This window comes from Micromys minutus (assembly GCF_963924665.1).
Source record: "Micromys minutus genome assembly, chromosome: X".
Taxonomy (NCBI): Eukaryota; Metazoa; Chordata; class Mammalia; order Rodentia; family Muridae; genus Micromys; species Micromys minutus.
This window is the reverse complement of record NC_137970.1, coordinates 85865983-85887915: the sequence shown is the minus strand read 5'-3', so window position 1 is coordinate 85887915 and position 21933 is coordinate 85865983. Positions and strand designations below refer to the sequence as shown.

Here is a 21933-nt window from a genome sequence, read left to right as displayed (position 1 = left end):
TCTTTCTTTCTTTCTTTCTTTCTTTCTTTCTTTCTTTCTTTCTTTCTTTCTTTCTTTCTTCCTTCCTTCCTTCCTTCCTTCCTTCCTTCCTTTCTTTCTTTCATTCTTTCTTTATTTATCTTTCTTTCCTTCTTTCCCTTCCTTCCTTTCTTGGGTTGTCTTAACAAAGGGGTGCTAATGCTACTAAACATCTGACACAGGCCAGACCCCTACAACAAGATGGCCCTGGCCCAGCAATGTTAGTATTAAAAGTTTTCTCAACTCTTTAAAGTAGAACTCACTCCCACCTTATGACTAACCATCTTTTTAGCTGTGATTGCAAACAGTTATTGCTGAATAGATAATCAGTCACCATTACTACCAAAAGTAACAGTTACCTTTAAGAAGTAAAATAATAATTTCAGGATGGTTACAGCACCAGATCAACTGGGAATGACAAAACGTTAGTACACAGAACTGGCCTTTCAAATCTGAGTCAAACACCCAAGGGCTCAGAGCAACTGTTTACTAACATTTGATCTGTACTGCACATGCACAGTAAGACATCATCTATATTAGCATTTACGCTGTGCTCGGTGCTAAAACCACAACGGAGATGAGGTGAAGTGTGGGGGAAGCTGTGCATAAGTTATATGCGAATGCAGTATCATCTTCTCTAGACTTGAGCATCCAGAGTATTGGTACCAGAGTACAGGAATTCCTGAAATTAATTATCCTGTGTGAAGACTGAGGGAGTCAGTTACTATACTCTGAACCTGCTCTGTTATTGTTGTTACAATTATCTATAGGGTTAGGGACCCAACAACCCACAGCCTCATGCCTGCAAGGCAATCATGGCACCGCTGAGCTCTGTCCCCAGCCCTGCCCATTTAATCCTTAGTGCTGTTTCAATGCAACTAAGAAGTGTCTTCTGTTCAATTTCCTAAACTATGATAGAAATCAAATGATATAAAAAACACTTGGCAATTAGCAAAGTGTTCTGAAAGTGTTTGTCAAAATGTGAGTTCTGTTTTTTTCTTCAATGTTGTCATAGCCAGGTATTTGTACAGGTTAAATTAATCTTATTTATGGCATAATTTCACAATAACCTCTCCTAAATGATTTGTTTTTCTACAAACATCAGTGCATATATGTGGGATAAATAATACAAAACTGTAAGTTAGTTGGGTTTTCCTTTTTTTATCTTTTCTTAAAACAAATTTTGGTTGTAAAATACCTATGTATCATAAAAGGGAGCCCAATTTAAAACCAAACCACACCATTTTTACTAGGTAGAAAAATTCTCAGATCACTAACACATTCACATTCTGTGTATTTTCTCATGCTCAACAAATGGATTCAAATGGTTTAAGTTATCCCACCATTTAAAGAGAAAGGTGTCTGCAATAATCTTAAACCATGGAGTTAACTTAATTTCACCACTGGCTGCCTTCTTCAGAATTTCTTTGAGTTCTTCCTTTGATACATGGCAGTAGCTTTTAATCTTGTTGGGATCCGGATTCAAGGTTACATTCTTCCTCAGAAACAAAATGTAATCAATTTCATGTTCACCCCAGATACCATCAGTTTGGGCCTTGTAGTAAATTCTTGTTAGATAATTCATTTCACTTAGATTAACCTCTTCCATGAGTATTCCCAACTCTTCTTTTAAGCACCTCTGTGCTGCTCGTTTTATGCCGATGGAAGCATTTTCTTCCAGCTTGCCTGGGTTACTTAATGGATGACTGCAACAACTATTCGTGAAACAACCTGGGAAGGTAATTTTAGCATCTGATCTCTGCTGTAACAGGAGCTTATTTTCACTATTAAACAAGAAGATACTAAAAGCGCGATCTAATAATCCTTTGTTGACGTTCTCATTCAGGTGACAATTTTTTTTTGGTGTCAGCCCCAATTGTATTGTCATTTTCATCAATAAGAATACACATCTCTGCTAGAAGCTGAACCTGTTTTTCATCAACATGGTTGATATTTATTTCAGGCATTGTGACAGAGTGTCTGATCTGACCTAGAACACAGAGATTCCAGTTACAGTTGCTGAGCTTAATACATTAACAATAGGATTGGTGTTGGAGAAAACCTGATAGAGACTGTTGTGGCATTGACTAGCTACAGGTTCAGGCAGGTCATTTGAATTTCCTAGTCTTTACTTTATCATTTGCAAAGCAGTCCATCTGTCAAATATATTTTGGGAAATTTAAACTGGACAATGTTACTTTATATGTTTTATAACTTCAAGGCTCTTCTATTCATAGATATGATTTTAAACATAAACGTATTTGTTCCACAACAGTTTTATGTTGACAAAACGTGTAGAAATAAATGGTATACTGTTCCCATAAATCTGTAACCACAAGTTTCTTCAGTTAATATTATATGTCAGTATAGTACATTTCTTTCATTATGAATACTTGAAATTTTTCTTAAAGAAATTATCCTATATATCAAAAATTAGCTTCTTAAGACGATCTGGTCATGGTATGAAATACACTGGAATGTTGTTTCTTATGTTTGACTTAGTACCCAAGACAGGAGATTATTGAAACATAAACAACAGTCCTGGTAAATGACTTTCTACTAGAATGAGTGATTAGCATAGGGCATAGAATTCCAGTTGTACTCTTACTTTTAAAAACAAACTCCCTTGTTGTTATGATACCAGTGATCCAGAACAGTATGTACATAGGCATTTAAGATTTAGTGCCCTGGATTTTTCCATTGTTATTTCTCATTTTATCTAAAGCAATAAGTGAAACAGGGAATTTGCCCTAGATATTACTTTATTTTTGATGGATAAAGAGTGAAATGAATTCCTTTATGACTTCTGAATGTCATGTCTACCAATGTCAAGCTAATAATGAATAATATATTTACATAGTAAACAAAAATTTTGGTCTTGTAACTAATAGTACAATTATTCATGAAATTCATATCCAGAGTTGGAGTCAGTCTTGCCAGTCAGAGACATCTTTTTCAGTCACTCATCAGTAGAGTGTAAAGTGGCGGAGTTATAGTGAGCAAAATGTTGAAATCACAAAGCCTGCAATATATACTGTGAAAGCAAGTTCTCATCCAATTCAATGCCAGACAACAAATACTGCTTAGCTATCTGTCCAAACTATTCTTCAAAGATTGTGTGTCAAACAGCTTTGCAAAGTATAAACACGAGAGACAAGCCAATCTAAACTAAGGCCTTAGAGAACTTCATTCCCAAATTGTCATGGTCATTGCCTTTTGGGAAGTCAAGCTAGTTCTTGTTGGGGAAAAGATTAATCCAAGTGCCAGAATAATTCCCCAAAGAATGTAGACAAGAAAATAAGTTTTTCCTAATGACACACTACCCAGGAATCACTCCCCCTCCCTCCTTGTACTCTTCCTCTCTTGGTTTCTGGTTTTACAGTAAATATTCTAATAAAAAATGTTAAGGCCTAGATTTTTGGAGAATTTGCCAATATTGGGATATCTGTATATTTTCTCCTTTACAATGTCTCACACTGAGAATCTCAGCACCCATGCTCACATGGCCAACCATAAGAAATTCACAAAGACATCAAAATGGGAGAGGGGAGCTGTAGGGAAGAGGGGGTTCAGAGGGACTTGGATGAGTGATAGATGGTGATGAGGTGAGAATAATCACATTATCTTCACACACTGTCTGTCTGTCTGTCTATATTACACACACACACATACACACACACAAACACACAAACACACAGAGAATTTCCAAGAGAACCCGAGTTTAGATCACAGAACCTCTGCCTGTAACCCCAGTGTTGTAGGAGGCAAAAGCTTGAGTAACACTGGGATTTGAGTCCATCAGCCTAACTCCAGGCTTAGTGATATGTATTGTATCAGGTTTAATATTAAGAGAAGGGGATGGTGTTATTAAGAGAAGGAGATAGTTGTTATTATTAATGCACTTCTCGAGAACCTCCATCATCAGCATGAAGTATGATTTTAAATCCATATTTTATTTTTCTAGTGTGTTGGAATATACACTACTTGCTGTGGTGGGAGAACTGGGTTCTGATGTTAACAGGTTTTCTCGGTTTCCATTGCTTATGTTCTTGTGTTTGCCTCTTGCCGTGTTGTTATCTGTGATGTCAGGTGATCTTTTGGCTCTGATTGGTCCTTGTCTCTTTTGTGGGTCTGAGGGTCAATGGACTCAGGATGAAGATTGCTCCTGGGTGTTCTGCTCTGTGAGGCAGACAGTGAGTTCTGATGTTGGTGGCCTAGCTCTGTCTCTGGAACAGAACAGACCATTCCCAGTCAGAACCACACTACCTGCAGCCCGAGAGTTCCCAGTATTCTCTTCCCTGATAGTCAGTGGGGAAGAAGTGGGAATGCACCGGTTGGCTCAGGTGGGAGAGCACTTCTGATGCCCTTTTTGGTGCCCAGCATTCTATGGGAAAGCTGGTAAAACCACTCTGGAAATCAGTTTGGTGGTTTCTCAGAAATTTAGACATAGTACTACCTGAAGGCCCAGCTTTTCCAACCCTGGGTATGTACCCAAAAGACACTCCAACCTATAACAATGACACATGCCCAACCATGTTCATAGCAGCCTTATTTATAATAGCCAGAAGCTGGAAAGAACACAGATGTCCTTCAACAGGGGAATGGATACAGAAATTGTTGTACATCTACACAGTGAAGTACTACCCAGCTATGAAAAATAGTGAGTTCATGAAATTCTTACACAAATCGATAAAACTTGATACTTTCATTGTGAGTGAGATAACCCAGTCAAAAAAGAACAGACATGGTATTTACTCACTGATAAGTGGATACTAGCCTCCAAAATCTCTGAATACCCAAGAAACAATTCACAGATCTTATGAAGCTTAAAAACAATAATGACCAGAATGTAGATTTCTCAGTCCTCCTTAGAAGGGAGAACAAAACACACACAGGAGGAAATACAAGGTCAAACAGAGGAGCCGGGTGTGAAGAAAAGATCATTCAGAGGCTGCCTGACCTGGGGATCCACTTAATATGAAGCCTCCAAACCCAAGCACTATTACTAATGCCAAGAAGTGCTTACTGGCAGGAACAAGATATGGATGCCCACTCAAAGGCACTGCCAGAGTACTACAGATATAGTTGAGGATGTTTGCAGCTAACTATTGGACACAACAGAGGGACCCCAATGAAAGAGCTAGAGAAAGGACTGAAGGAGCTGAAAGGGTTTGCAACCTCATGGGAAGAACAAAATTATCAATAATGATTCAGGAGAATAAATACACAGGAAACTTGCTTATGTTTGACTGTTTATATTTTTGAGATATCAGTAGTAAACTGTTCTTGGACATGAGAAGTAACACAGTTACTGCTATTGTGATGGCCCTTTAGGTAGATTATAGTAGATTCATCTCTCTACAATCTAACAATGCACTCAAATTCATAGAATGGCAAGTGAAATTTCAAAATTCTATAAATTTATATCAGCTACTACGATTTTGATACAAATATTCCCCAAAGTGGGGGTCTAAACGAAGCTTAAACTTTATTAATCTTTTCTCTTGCATCTTTATGGATAATAGAAAATATGAGGAAATAAGCTAATTAGATAATCAAACAAATGGATTTTAATAATATTTATAATTAGTATGTAAAGAATAAGAAGAACCGTAAGAGTTGTTTGTGGCAATTTCTTAATATATGGAAATGTCAGTTGAGTGTTTGCTTATATATTAAAAAAACTCTTATTTTATAACTACAGAGATAAAAAGAGCAATTCTTAAATTTATCTGAAATAACAAAATACATTTTCTGGATATCAAAAACATTCTCAACAATAAAAGAACTTCTGGGAGATTCACCATCCCTGACCTCAAGCACTATTACGGAGCATTATTGATAAAAGCTGCATGGTATTGGTACAGAGATAGGCAGGTAGATCAATGGAATAAAATTATAGACAGGAAAATGAACCCACACACATTTGGTCAGTTCCTCGTTGGCAATGCAGCTAAAAGCATCCAGTGGGATAAAAGGCAGCATTTTCAACAAATGGTGCGGGTTCAATTGGTGGTCAGCAAGTAGAAGAATGCAAATTGATCCATAGTTATCTCCTTGTTCAAAGCTCAAGTCCAAGTGGATCAATAACCTCCACATAAAACCAGATATGAACCTAATAGAAGAGAAAATGGGAAAGTACCTAGAACACATCCATACATGGGAAAATTTCCTAAAGAGAACACGAATAGCTTATGCTCTTTCGGACTTTTAAATTCTTCAAATTTGGCTAAATATCTGGGCCTTGGGTGGTATCTTTCCAAGTGGCTACCACTTTCTTTTTTTTTTAAACGACTTTATTTTACAAAACAAAGATAAATGTACAGATTTTAAACATTTTTTGCTTAAAATTATACTTTTTTGCCAGTACTGTTTTTTCAGACATTAAAATAATTTTTCACATAAAACCATGTGAATATATTTTTTTAGTCAGTACTTGATATTTTTCAAGGGCCCGACAGTACGCATTGAAAACCCAATAGTTACAATAAGCGTAAAGTACATGCAAAATAAAACGAAACATGGAAACAGTCAAAGTCTTCTTGTTTGTAAATATATGTATTTTTTTTGTTTTCTTTATTTCTTGGACTTCATACAGTCTGTGAGTTGTTTCTGGGGGAGTGCAAGCCTCTAGGGTTAGCATCCCACTATCAGTGACTGCATATTGTGTCTGTTCTTTTGTGACTGGTTTATCTCACTCAGGATGATATTCTCTAGATGCAGCCATTTTCTTAAGAATTTGGTTAAGTCATTGTTTCTGGTGGCTGAGTAGTATTCCATTGTGTATATGTACCACAATTTTTGTATCCATTCATCTTCTGAAGGACATCTGGGTTCCTTCCAGCTTCTGGCTATTATAAAAAGAGCCGCTATGAACATTGTGGTGCATATATCTTTGTTGTGTATTAAAGTGTCTCTGGGGTATATGCCCAGAAGTGGAATAGCTGGGTCTTCAGGTAGTACTATATCCAAATTTCTGAGGTATCGCCAGACAGATTTCCAGAGTGGTTGTATTAGCTTGCAACCCCACCAACAGTGGAGAAGTGTTCCTCTTTCTCTGCAGCCTCGCCAGCATCTGCTGTCATCTGAGTTTTGGATCTTGGCCAATCTGACTGGTGTGAGGTGGAATCTCAGGGTTGTTTTGATTTGCATTTCTCTGATGGCTAAGGATGTGGAGCACTTCCTCAGATGTTTCTCGGCCATTCTGTGTTCCTCAACTGAAAATGATTTGTTTAGCTCTGTACCCCATTTTTTAATAGGGTTATTTGATTCTCTGGTGTCTAGCTTTTTGAATTCCTTGTACACCTTGGATATTAGGCTTCTATCTGATGTGGTGTTGGTAAAGATCTTTTCCCATTCTGTTGGTTGCTGTTTTGTTTTCTTGACGATGTCCTTAGCCTTACAGAAACTTTGCAATCTCATTAAGTCCCATTTGTTAATCTTTGATCTTAGAGCTTGAGCCATTGGTGTTTTGTTCAGGAAATTTTCTCCTGTACCTATGTGTTCTAAGGTTTTCCCTACTTTCTCATCTAATAGTTTCAGTGTATCTGGTTTAATGTGGAGATCTTTGATCCACTTACACTTGAGCTTTGTACAAGGAGATAAGAAAGGGTCTATTTTCATTCTTTTGCATGCTGAGTGCCAGCTGGACCAGCACCATTTGTTGAATAGGCTGTTTTTTTTTCCATTGAATGTTTACTGCTCCTTTGTCAAAAATCAGGTGACCATATACATGAGGGCTCATTTCTGGATCTTCTATTCTATTCCATTGATCCACATGCCTATTTCTGTACCAGTACCATGCAGTTTTCAGCACAATTGCCTTGTAATATAGCTTGAGGTCAGGGATAGTGATTCCTGCAGATGTTTTTGTGTTGTTGAGGATGGATTTCGCTATTCTAGGTCTTTTCTTATTCCATATGAAATTGCACATTGATCTTTCCAATTCCATGAAGAACTGGGTTGGAATTTTGATGGGGATTGCATTGAATCTGTAGATTGCTTTTGGTAGGATGGCCATTTTTAAGATGTTGATTTTTCCAATCCATGAGCATGGGAGATCTTTCCATTTTCTGAGATCCTCCTTCATTTCTTTCTTTAGGGGTTTGAAGTTCTTGTCATACAGGTCCTTCACTTGCTTAATTAGAGTCACACCAAGGTATTGCATAGTTTTTGTAACGATTGTGAAGGGTACATTTTCCCTAATTTCTTTCTCCACATGTTTGTCCTTTGAGTACAGGAAGGCTACTGATTTGTTTGAGTTAATTTTGTATCCAGCCACTTTGCTGAACTTGTTTATCAGCTGTAGGAGTTCTCTGGTGGAATTTTTGGGGTCACTCAAGTACACTATCATGTCATCGGCAAAGAGTGATGTTTTTATCTCTTCCTTTCCGATTTGTATCCCCTTGATCTCCTTTTGCTGTCTAATTGCTCCGGCCAGGACTTCCAGTACTATGTTTAATAGGTAGGGGGAGAGTTGGCAGCCTTGTCGAGTCCCTGATTTTAGTGGGATTGCTTCAAGTTTCTCGCCATTAAGTTTGATGTTGGCTGTTGGTTTGCTGTATATTGGTTTTATTATGTTTAAGTATGGGCCTTGGATTCCTGTTCTTTCCAGGAGTGGCTACCACTTTCTAACAATGTAGATATCAAAGAAAGCAGGAATCATTTTATCTTTATGGTAACAGATGAATGAACCACAAAACAAGATACTTTAACTAGTGAGGAAACCTTTCAGAGAAAATACTCAGAAACAAAGAGAAAAAATGTCCTGGTCAAAAAACTAATAAACAACAGAGAACAGCGGAGATCCAGGGACCCTGTTCGGGTGAGACTGTGCTGCAAGTAGCCAGGGCGTAGAGAGATCTGAAGCCGAGCGCGCAGAAAGCGCCCCCACCCATTGGTTCAGGGGAACAAGAACTCTGCTGTAGGTACTCAGTTTCCACCCCTAAGGCCCTTGTGTTCAGAACAAATGCTCAAGCCATTTGCCACCTAAAACAGTGGAGATCCAGGGACCCAGGCCAGGTACTCAGGAGAGGGGGGACCCAATCACTGACAAGACCACATATAATCACAGACAACAGGATGGCAAGAGGAAAGCAAAAGAACTTACCCAATGTAAACCAAGACAACCTGGCAACATCAGAACCCATCTCTCCCATCACAGCAAACAGCAGAATGCCAAACACGCCAGAAAAAGAAGGCTCGGACCTGAAATCATACCTCAAGATGATAACAGTGATCTTTAAACAAGAATAGGAGGAAAAGCATAAAGAAATAGAAGCTTTTAAAAAGAAACAAGAAAAACACTAAAAAAAAAAAAAATCAATGAACTAGAGGAAAGCAGAACCAAAGAGATATAGAAATGGAAGAAGGAATTTAAAATGGGAATGGAAACAATAAAGAAAACACTAAAAGAGACAATCCTATAGGTAGAAAACCTAAAAAAGAAATTAGGAGTCACAGATGCAAGCATCTCCAACAGACTACAAGAGATGGAAGAGGGAATCTCAGGGGCTGAAGAAGACAACATTGAAAGCATAGACAAAACAGTCAGAGAAGATGCAAAAGCCAAAAAGCTCCTAACCCAAAATGTGCAGGAGATCCAGGACACAATGAGAAGACCAAACCTAAGGATAATAGGAATAGAAGAGGGAGAAGAATATCAACTAAGAGGCACAGTAAATATCTTCAACAAAATCATAGAAGAAAACTTCCCTACCCTTAAGAATGAGATGATCATGAGCATAAAAGAAGCCTACAGAACTCTAAATGAGTGGACCAGAAAAGAAATTCTTTCCAACACATAATAGTCAAAACACCAGTACCCAAAGCAAAGAAAGAATACTAAAAGCAACAAGGTAAAAAGGTCATGTAACATATAAAGGCAGACCAATCAGAATCACACCTGACTTCTCAGTGGAGACTATGAAAGCTAGAAGATCCTGGACAGACATCATGCAGACCCTAAGAGAACATCAGTGTCAGCCCAAACTGCTATAACCAGCAAAACTCTCAATCACCATAGATGGAGAGACCAAGATATTCCAGGAAAAACTAAATTTACACAATATCTAAACACAAACCCAGCACTACAATGAATTATAGGTGGAAAACCCAATACAAGGAGGGAAACTGCATCCCAGTAATAACAAGAAAATAACTAAGCAAGAAAACCAAAATAAGAAAGACACACAGGCACAATTCTACCTCTAAAAGCAAAAATAGCAGGAAACAGCAACCACTATTCCTTAATATCTGTTAACATAAATGGACTCAATTCCTGAATAAAAAGACATAGGCTATCAGACTGGATACATAAACAGAATCCAGCATTTTGCTGCATACAGGAAACTCATCTCAGAGATCTTGTTAAATTTTTTTAATGAACCAGCTCTTGGTTTCGTTGATTCTTCAAATGCTTCTTTTTGTTTCTATTTGGTTCCTTTCTGCTCCGAGTTTGATTATTTCTTTCCATCTACTCTTCTTGTGTGTATCTGCTTCTTTTTATTCTAGAACGTTCAACTGCGCTGTCAAGTTGCTAGTGTATGCTCTCTCCAGTTTCTTAGTGGAGGCACTCAGAACTATGAGTTTTTCTCCTAGTACTGCTTTCATTACATCCCATAAATTTGGGTATGTTGTGCCTTCATTTTCGTTAAATTCTAAAAAGTCTTTGATTTCTTTCTTTATTTATTCCTTGATCAAGCTATCATTGAGTATAGCATTGTTCAGCTTCCATGTATATGTGGGCTTTTGTTGTTTTTGTTGTAATTGAAGAACTGTGTCTTCCCCAGTTACCTCCCTCACCAATTTCCCCTTTCCCTCCTCAAGTGATGCTCCAATTCTTGTCTAACCTGACCCCAGTATGCCAAAAAACTCTATTCTATTTTCCACTTTTACGGAAACAAGGGAAACAAATCAACACGCCTCCGGTCCATTCCTTCATACCTTTTGGAGTCTAAAGATTTTAGTTTGGCTATCATTTCCTTAATGGCTAATATCTACTTACATGTAAGTAGATGTTATACAATTTTATGAGTAATAAACTGTGTGTTCATAATTACATTTCAAAAAAGTTTAACTAGACTGGTTTGTGTTATGCCATAACAGGGGATGATTTGTACTGATCACAACTAAAAGATTTGCAAATGTAACATAATCCTATTTAGCTTTACTTTAACATGAATTTTATTTTTGTAGATTTTTATTGACCATGCAGTCCAGGCTGGACTGGAACTCTTGATCTCAAGTAATTTTTCTTCTCCGGCTTTCTAGACATGCATCCTATGTCTGTGAGGAAATCATTGAAAAGGCACAAAAATCTGCATAACTATTAATTACTAACATGACAAAATTCAGAGACTGAAAAAAAGTATATGCAAATAGGCTGAGAGTTAGCTATTGTTTCCTACTGGTGGCCCTTGTTGCTTTTGGCCACACACAAAGGTGTCATTGCCTAGGAAAGAAAAGCAAGCACTCTAGTTGTTCAGGGCCTTCGGTCCAGGGAGGGCACATTTTCTCAGTGTAGGGGAATGTCAAGGCAGTGAGGTGGAGAGGGTGATTGGGAGCGAGATATCCCCTTGGTCATCAGGGTCAGGTGTCAAACTCATTTTCCTAGAAGCCAATTGCACAGGGAACTTTGAGGGAGAAGTGGAACCTCTTTGGCTGTCTTTGTGAAAAGAACTAACTCTCTACCCTGCTTTGGCAGATGTCATATGTGTAACACTCTCCTGAGGAGAGGTGGTAGGACTTAATCCCTTTTGGAAAAATGAGAGATCACTGAGCTTACCTTTGGAAAAAGAAGGTTTGTAGCTCTTGTTGTCTAATGGGGCTTGTTGTAGGTCCCGTTGACCAGAGCTGTTTTCTCCAACATGCTTTATAGGAGAATTGGAAAAATTGAAGACCTGTAGAATAAAGGATGAACTTTTGAAACTTCTGTGAACCTCTGAGGCAATTTTCTACCTGAGTCCACAGGTGAGCCTCCCACTCTTCCCCCACTGACTATCCTAGGAGAGACCACCAGAAACTCTTGGGGCACAGGTAGCTTTGTCCTCTCTGAGAATGGGTCTATTTTGGCCCAGAAAATAAGGGCCGCCCACAGACTGCTGAGCAACCATAAGAGCCTCAGAAGCACTTCCCCAACTGAGACTATAGAGACAGAGCCATGTAACCACCACCAGAACTGACTGCATGCCCACAAAGAGCCAAACACCAAGGACCAATTAATTTCCTGATCCCATGATCTGTCTGATGCACAGGAGTGACACTCTCCAGTTAGAGATGAGAAGATCACCTAACATCACAGATAACAATATGGCATGGGGCAAATGCAAGAACATAAGCAATGGAAAACAAGACAACCTGGCAACATCGGAACCCAGTTCTCCCACAACAGCAAGTAATGGATTTCCAAACAAACCAAGAAAACAAGATGTGGACATAAAATTATGCTTTATGATGATGATAGAGGTCTGTGAGTAGCACCTAAATAACTCCCTTAAAGAATTACAGAAAAACATACATAAACAAGTAGAAGCCCTTAAAGAGGAAACACAAAAATCACTTGAAGAGCTACAGAAAAATACAACAGGTGAAGGAATTGAAAAAAAATAAAAGACATCACAAAAGGAGACAGCCCTGGAGATAGAAAACCAAGGAAAGAGATCAGGAGGCATAGATACAAGCACTACCAACAGACTACAAGAGATTGAAAAAAAAAAGATTTCAGGGGCAGAAGATACCATGGAACACATTTTGATACAAAAGTCGGAGAAAATGCAAAAATTCCAAACTCCTAATACAAAACATTCACGATGTTCAGGACACAATGAGAATCCTCAAACTAAGAATAATAGGTGTACAAGAGAACAGCGACACCAACTAAAATGCTCAGTAAATATCATCAACAAAATCATAGAAGAAAACTTCTCTAACCTAAAAAAAGGTATGAGCATGAACATACAAGAAGCCTACAGAACCCCAAATAGAATGTGCCAGAAAAGAAATTCTTTCTGATACATAATAGTCAAACACAAATGTTCAAAACAAAAAAAGAATACAAAAAGAAGGGAAAAAGGACAAGTAACTTATAAAGGCAGAGTGATCAGAATTACATCAGACTTCTCAACAGAGACTATGAAAGCTAGAAGATCCTGGAAAGAAGTTAGACCCTAAGAGAACACAAATTCCAGCCCACGTTATTATATCTAGCAAAATTCTCAATTACCATAGATGGAGAAACCAAGATAGTCCAGGACAAACCAAATTTACACAATATCTGTCCACAAATACAGCCCTACTAAGGATAATAGATGGAAAACTCCAACACAAGGAGTAAAAACACACCCTAGGGAAAGCAAGAAAATAATTTTATTGCAAAAAAAGAAGAAAATCAAATAAACATAATTCTACCCTTAATAACAAAACTAACAGGAAACAACAATCACTATTCCATATCACTTAACATCAATAGACTCAATTTCCCAATAAAAAGACATAGACTATCAGGATGGAAATGTAAACAGGATTCAGTATTTTGCTGCTTACAGGAAACTCATCTTAGAGACAAAGACAGATGCTACTTTAGAAGGTTGGAAAAAATTTTTTTCCAAGAAATGGTCACAGGAAGCATGCTGCCGTAGCCATTCTAATATCTAATAAAATAGACTTTCAACCAAAAGTTATCAAAAAAGTTAAGGAAGGACACATTTTACTTATCACAGGAAATCTGTCAAAACGAATTCTCAATCTTGAACATATATGCTCCACATATAAGAGCACCCACATTCAAAAAATAAATCCTACTAAAGGTCAAAGTATATATTGCACCACACACAATAATAGTGAAAGAATTCATCACCCCATTCTCAATGGACAGATCATGAAATCAGAAATTGAATAGAGGCACAGTGAAACTAACAGAGGTTATGTCCCATCCAAGTGGATTTGACAGACATCTATAGAACATTTCATTCTGAAGAAATAGAATATACCTTCCTCTCAGCACCTCATGGTACCTTCCCCAAAACTAAGGCTTGTCTTTAATTAAAAAAAAAAACAAACAAACAAACAAAAAACCCCAAAACAAAACAAACCAAAACAAAAAGCCCACGTATAGAAGAAGCTGAAAAATGCTTTATTCAATGATAACATGGCCAATGAAGATTAAAGAAATAAATTAAGGATATTTCAGAATTTAATGAAAATGAAGGCACAACATACCCAAACTTATGGGATGCAATGAAAGCAATGCTAAGAGAAAAACAAAGAGCTGTGAGCATCTCCAAAAAGAAACTGTAGAGGGCATACACTAGCAACATGACAGTGCACCTGAAAGCTCTGGAATAAGAAGAAGCAAATACACCTAAGAAGAGTTGATGGCAGGAAATAATCAAACTCAGAGATGAAATCAACCAAGTAAAAACAAAAAGAACCATACAAAGAACAAACAAAACCAGGAGATGGTTCTTTGGAAAAATCAATAAGATTGATAAACCCTTAGCCAGACTGACTAAATATATAAAAATTAAATCTCACACCCGTAATAGAGAGAAAACTTTCCAAATCTCTGCTACTTTGCTTAACATAACAATTTCTGCTCCCATCCATTTTCTTCCCAATGACATGATTTCAGGTAGCTTTGCAGTTAGCTAAAACTTCACAAACACAGAAGGGGGTGGAAGGGAGGGAGGGTGGTAGGGAGAGATAAAGAGAGGGAAACATTTAAATATCATCATGCTTAAAGCAGTCATTTGTGTATTTATAAAGACTCCTCAGTTTATCTTGATCGATTATATGAAATAAACACGATCAATGTAACTTAAATTGAGAAAGGTTAGTTATGCTGACATTGGAATTGCAAATCTAAATCTCAGTTTTTCTAAGGTGTATATTTTCTGAATTGATACCCATAATTTCCTGTCCAATTTATTCTGTGGCAAGTTCTTTATGCCAGCAGAATTATTCTGGTATGGAAATTCAGTGTTTCAGGGACCAACAAGAATTCAGATTAGCAAGGCCAAAGTCACGATATGAGCTAGTATGGAAATAAGCACACTGAACTATAGGATTAGCCAAGGATAGACTTGATCCTAAACTGTAGGAAAAGAATGGATTTCCCATTGCAGTAAATACTAAAATAATGGTTAACTTTTATCCTGCTCTTTGCAGTCTCCTGCGGGGACACCTGACCCTATGGTGATCTCTAACTTGGCGCTCCATGCTTCCTATAGCAGCTATGGCACACTTTAGTCTACTGGCCCTGCTGCTTCTGTCCCCAGTGGATATGACCACCCTGGCCTGTTGTTTACACTCACTTCCCCTTGGCATGTTGTTGCAAGCCTTATACACACATATCCCAACTCTGTGGCAGGTTTTATGTGTTCTTCCACTACACACTTTGAATTCAATTAAGTATTCACAACAAAGAACATACCAAAATACTCTGATCCAATAGCTATAATAATAATTTGGCAGCCTAGGTAAGTCAAATGATCTTATACAATCCCATCTCTTGTAAAACATTCATAGCAACCTTGCTTATGAAGAGAAGTGCCTAGAGAAACATATGTGAGGGAGCTGGAATTAGCTCCTAATGGTTGCCTGGTTACCAAGCTGCCTGGCTATGCTTAGTAGGTTCTTAGAATTGGGGCCCAAGGCCAGGGCCTGGTAGTCAAGGGGGCAAGTTGGGGTGCAATGTTCCTTCCTTCTTTAGACTTGTCCTTGTCTTCAGCTCAGGGTGCTAGGTGGTCTATAGTCAAGAGTGTGGATGTGGGTGCCCCAGACCCTCTGTGGATAACTAGATGTAGGGCAGCATCTTCGAGACGTCATATTGAAGGTTACCTGAGATACCAACCTGTGTTCCCAGTGTAAGAAGACAATGGTTTTCAGGGCCCTTCTTGTCCTCTCCCATGAAAATTGGGGTTCAGGCCAGGGAAACCTGAGGTCTCAAAGGACACACACTAAGCAGCCCACCCATTACCCTGGGTCTCCTGCAGATCTTCCTGCTGCCAGGTGAGAAGCCAGCGTTGGGCCTAGTTCCTATTGACTGAGGGAGTTTTTCCCTATCCCCACCCGGTGAGTCTATCCCCTCACTCCAACTTCCCCTGTGCCCTAAGCTGTGCCCTGACTAATCTCATCACCCTGATGCCTTATCAGCCCAGTGTCATCCTGGGAGGGCTTCTTGGCAGTCAGCCTTGACCTAGAAACTTGATTGTGCCCAGGGACCACAGAGTCAGCACCCTCAAGATGAGAAGGGGCTGTCAGTTTTAGTGGCTACCTCTGTGGGTGGGATCAGGCAGGAGTTACATATAGTTGTTTGATAGCATGTGGATATGGAAATTGAACACAGGTCTCTGGAAGAGCAGCTAGTTCTATTAACTACTGTGACATCTCTCTAGTCTCTCTTTTTCCATATTGTCCATCCTCCTCTATTGACATCCCAGATCTCATGACTTCCACTGGTTAATTCCTTTCTTCCTTCAATAGTTATCCAGAGGTGGTTGAATGAGATATCTTTCTAGTTCTCAGGCATTTTTATACTTGGTTCCTAATTGATAGATATTTGGGAGAGTCTTAGGACTAAGAAGCATGTTATTAGAGGCATGATTTGAAAGCTGTAAGAATTATATTTCAAGATTTCTCAGCTTTCTGCGCTTTGTTTGAGATGTGAGCTCAGAACAACATGCCTTCTGCTTGCTCACCATGATGAACTGGTATCCCCCTAGAATTATAAGACAAATAATTCTGTCCTTCTACCATTGAATTGGTAATTGTGTTTTACCTCATCAAAAAGAGTAATTGCTACATAACCCTTTATGATTTTATATGATATGTATTCTATTACATTTTTCCTATTTTTCCCCTGAAGATTTCTATTCTCTACTTATTCTTTATTTTCTAGCTTAATGAACTCACCCACTCAACCACACACATGCATGCTCTGAAGTCTCAGAGGTGCAAGGCCTGGAACCCCATAACAGAACCTGTCCTGCCACCTTGCATATTGTTAAGCAATTGTCTCATCCACCAAGACAGGAGGCCGAGAGGGAAGGATTCCCCTGCAAGCCACCTGGGACCTTTGTACACCCTTACTCAGTCTAGCTACTCCCTGGGGATATATCCTTAAGGGTTGCCTCTACATCCAAACCTGTCCTTCCCAGACAACACTGACCTCAAGGAAATAAGGACTGCTACACTCTGAGCCCTTGCTGGACCTGCTTCTAGGCCCTCGGGCGCCTAGGTTCCTAACCCGGGGACAGACACACAGCAAAGAGACTAACAGACAAACAAAGTGGCTGGGGGAGGGTAAGAGATAAGGCAAGGGATAGACAGATACATACAATAGCCTTCTGATCCTCTAAGATCCTAGATTGCGCATCTGTTAATTTTGATAAGCATCTCTGTTTCTCCAGCAAATCCCTGGACAGGGTCGAAACCAGACAGCCAGGTGTCTTTTGACCTTTCACCCTGGCGAATCTCCCAGGATGTTAGGGAATGTGAGCTAGTCAGGAGAAGCCAGGAGGAGTATGCTGCCTGCTTGGGTGTCGGGAATCACAGCCAGGAGGCCATCAAGGCACCAGTTCTGGGGGGTACCCTGCCAACCCGACCTGTTTTGGACCCCTTTGGGATTATGGCAGACTCAGGCTGTGTCTACTCAGATGCTACACACTTGAGCCCTTGCTGGATCTACTTCAAGGCCCTCAGGTGCCTTGGTTCCTGACCAGGGGACACACTGCAAATAAGTAAGAAGAAACAGAAACACGCACACCCACACACACACACACACCCACACACACAAGAGGGAGAGAGAGACAGCAACAGAGACAGACAGAGAGAAAGAGACAGAGACAAGGACAGAAAGAGACAGACAGAGAGAGAGACACACAGAGAGAAACAGGGAGGGAGAGAGAGAGAGAAACAAAGAGATATAGAGAGAAACTTATGTAATGTGACCCACCAGTTAGCCTATACCTTGGTGGTGGGTGTGTCTGAGAGAGGCAGAAACAGAGCCCAGAAGGAACATGTGCCCTAAGGACTCTTGTGGTTACAGTGTCACTCTGCTGAATAACCTTACATCAAATCCTTCATAATGAATGAGTTGTATGAAAACTCTTAAGGGGGTCTCCAGGCTCTCACTGGCCAATGTCATTGTTACCCACAGTGTTAGACTGATCTGTGTCAAGCACTGTTGCTGGGACAGATTAATGATTCAACCACCACTCTTGGACATTGATTGTTATCAATAGAGACATTGATTGTTAACAACAACCACCACACTTAGAATCTGGAGATGTAAATTTCTATAAATCAAATTAACAAGTTTTTGCTAGTGGCTTTGATGTAGAAAATTTTAAGGGAAAACTTTAGAGTGCATAGCCTCACATTTTGCATATAGAGGGAGTGATGATTTAAGGTTGGGTAATAATAACAAAGGCAGACCAAATACTACCAAGGGATGTGCCTTTCTTAATAAAGCTGGTGATGATTAATATCTTGTACCCATTTTACCCTTAGTTTCTTGATATGATTTAATAAAACTTATTAATTAGTAGATATTCACCCTGAGTAGTCAAAGAAAAATAACTTTTTAATATAAAAGTTTAGTTTTGTGATTCTTTTAAGATTTTATGAGTCGACTTTTTGAGAAAATTGGTAAAATAATTTTATCCCTTTGTAACTTCATATGGTCACCTGTCAATAAGAGCAACCAGCTGAGATTATTAGTCGGCTTGCTTACACCTCATTAATGCAAGTTGATTAGTTAAGAATGTGAGCAGGTTCTTGTGAATAATTTGAGTATTTTTTAATCCATATTTTTTAAACACTTGATCATATGAGGATATTGGGAGACACAATTTTTCTTACATATTCTCATTGTAATTATTCACTATAAGAAAAATAGGATGTAATCATATTGTAATCTTAATACTACTTGGGAGATTTTACTAGGAGGTATAATCTGTGCTTCATCCTCCATATATATATATGTGTGTGTATATATGTAAAGTGATTGAAGCTTGACTCCATCCACAAAATGTGTATTTGCCTATGTGTATATATGTGAAGTTGTTGGGGCTTGTTAAAGCTTGCTTTAACCATGAAGTGTATACGTACGTTACATTGCCACCAAACCATACAACCCCTCCTTGGATTGCTGAACACATTGTCAGAGATGGTCTTCAATGAAGAGATGGATGGATGGATGGATGGATGGAGAAATATATATATATATATATATATATATATATATATATATATATATATATATATATATATATATATGAATAGATCCATAGTCTTATTTCTTCTATAATCAATTAAGAATCAAGACAATTGACCATAGTGTGCCATTAAATCAGTCATTCCTAAATAATGTCTGGATTTTGAAGAACTAGAACCCGTGCTGCTCATTCTTGGTTGTTAAAATACAAGATTTTAATGGCTTTAAATGTTGTATTACATACTGATACCGCTCTAGTTGGCAGAACCTAGGGGAATGGAACCTAACAGTGAGTCAGACTCAGGTCTCATGTAATAGTCATCTTTATCCAGGGCATCCGACCAGTTATAGTTTACTCTGGGCCTATTCAAAGTGTTAACTAAAGTTGCGAGGTCACATGTGGTTAAAGGTACACACACACACACACACACACACACACACACACACACACACAGAACTTGTGCACATTCTAAGTAGTAATGGGCAAGATGATGATAAGTCTAAACTAAACCCACTCAAATTTATTACACCTGGTAGTGGGACAAGAAAGTGAAAGCAAGAACACCCATGTTACTCAGAAATAGAGAAATTTCGTAAGGCATGGAACTTGAAAACAGAGATGAAACAATACATTTTAAGACAAAATGTTCAGAAAGAAGTGAAAGCAAAGGATATTCTGAGGGGAGAAACAAAACATTCCATGCTGCAGGAAATCTCTGTAAAAGTCCTTGAAATTGACAAAATTCACAAGAACTCCTCCCTCATCAAGAGTATAAAAACAGTTAAGAGTGTTGAGAGTCACACCCAGCCAAGCCCCTCAGAGTGCGGGGAAGCAACAGACTAACTGTGCAACCTGGAAGGCATTCTTTAACCCACAGCGCTGCCTGAAGACTGTGCAGTGTGCTTTTGTGAGATGTTATATATGCTATGTAACATGCTACTATAACGTGCTGCTATAGCTCTCTGAGACAATCCTGCTGATGGAAGGACCTGCTCACCCTTATTCATGCAAGGAATCCCAGTAAATCAGTCTCATTGCTTCACCCAGTTTGTGAATATATTAATCAATAACTGGACATTTTATGCCATATATTGTAGCATTAAAAATTTTGATCAATATTTGGGGCTAGGAGTGCCTTATTTTTTCTATCTTTTTTCAATTAATAGTTAAGCTACCATTATTAGTGCATGACTGCATTTCTACCCAGTTTAGACAAGGCTTCCCAGAACTCATCTCTAGGGTCAACGTTGTTGAATTTTTTGCCAGTAATCTATTACAGCTGCTCTAATGTCAATGCCATTAATTTGTAAGTGGCTTATGATATGCTACTTTCAAAATTTTAATTCCTTGATGGAAAATGGTGTACATTTGAATCCTGATAGGGTTTTGGCAGAGCCAATACATTTACCAGTTCATTCAAAAAAAGTTTTTTTTACAACACAATAAGGAACCTAGTGTTCTTTTTTTTTTAACACAATATTTTCTTGACAGAAAATTTGGCTCACATTAACTTTTGGATGACATGGACTAAAATGCTGTGTGGCCATGTGTCTGCCTTTCAGTTAGAGGTACTTTCTAGGCAGCTGGCTTCCATTACAGTCCCCGTATTCCTGATATTTTATTCCTGAGCTGGAACATGAGAAACAGGAAACAGCTGGGTGGCTTGAGGCTCTTTGAAAAAAATACTGTGAAAGAGCTCAGAACTAAGAGTGTGAAACAATGGAATTATCTGGAGAACCCAATGGGAAGCCTAAAGTTCTTAGTTTTCATTTTGATAGGAAACTCATGACTAGTAAGATGGTTAAATGGGCAATGGGTCTTACTATCAAGCTTGAAGATCGAAGTTGTATCCCTGGGACCACATGGAAGAAGAAAGCCGATTTCTTTATTTTTTAATATAAAAACATTTTCATGTACAGATTTTTAAAAGCATTTTGGTATAAAAATCTGTACATTTATCTCTCTCTTTTTAAAATAAAGTTGTAAGAAAACAAAAAGAAGTAAAAGGTGATGAAAATGTAAAAAAAAAATCAGATCCTCAAACTTTAAACATTTTAAAAAGGAAGAATGAAGTAATTATTTAATTAGAAACATAAAAATGATATTTATATTTAGATAAAGTAAACTAACTTTCTGTTTGCTTTGATTGAAAATATTTTTATGCACTATATTCTGATCACTATTTCCTTCTATCTTCTCATCTCGGATCCTCACTCCTCCCCCACACCCATCTCCAGGCCTTTTTCCTCTCTTTGTAGAAAACAAACAGGCAAATAAAAACAAACTGTAATAAAACCAAAAAAAATAAAAAATAAAAACGAACTACAAAGAAATATACACACAAAAAATCATGCACTATAATATACAAGTAAAAGGCCTGTAAGTTAAAATATAATTCCTCCAAAAATATCATTGAATTCATTTTTCATTACTTATCCCCCTGTTGGGGATTACACCTGCTTTTAAGTATGGTTTGTATAAACAGTAAGACTCCATTAGAGAAAATAAATTTTGCAAGAGGGTATCAGTTGCATATGTATTCTTGGTTAGGGATAGAAGCCCGTGTCCATGTCTCCCTTTCATTGGTGGAACCCCATCTAACTTCTATCTGTGCAGGCCCTAAGCATGCTTCCTCAGTCTATGAATTCATATGTATGTCAGTACATTCACGTTTACAAGCTTTGTTTTCTTGGTGCCA

General features: G+C 38.3%; 1 pseudogene across 1 annotated transcript; it reads right to left on the bottom strand.

Moving 5' to 3' along the window:
* Positions 1–1300: 1300 nt before the first annotated feature.
* Positions 1301–1985, bottom strand: LOC308414694 (isopentenyl-diphosphate Delta-isomerase 1-like; annotated as a pseudogene). The gene has a single exon. The product of its transcript is annotated as an isopentenyl-diphosphate Delta-isomerase 1-like (transcript).
* Positions 1986–21933: the final 19948 nt, after the last annotated feature.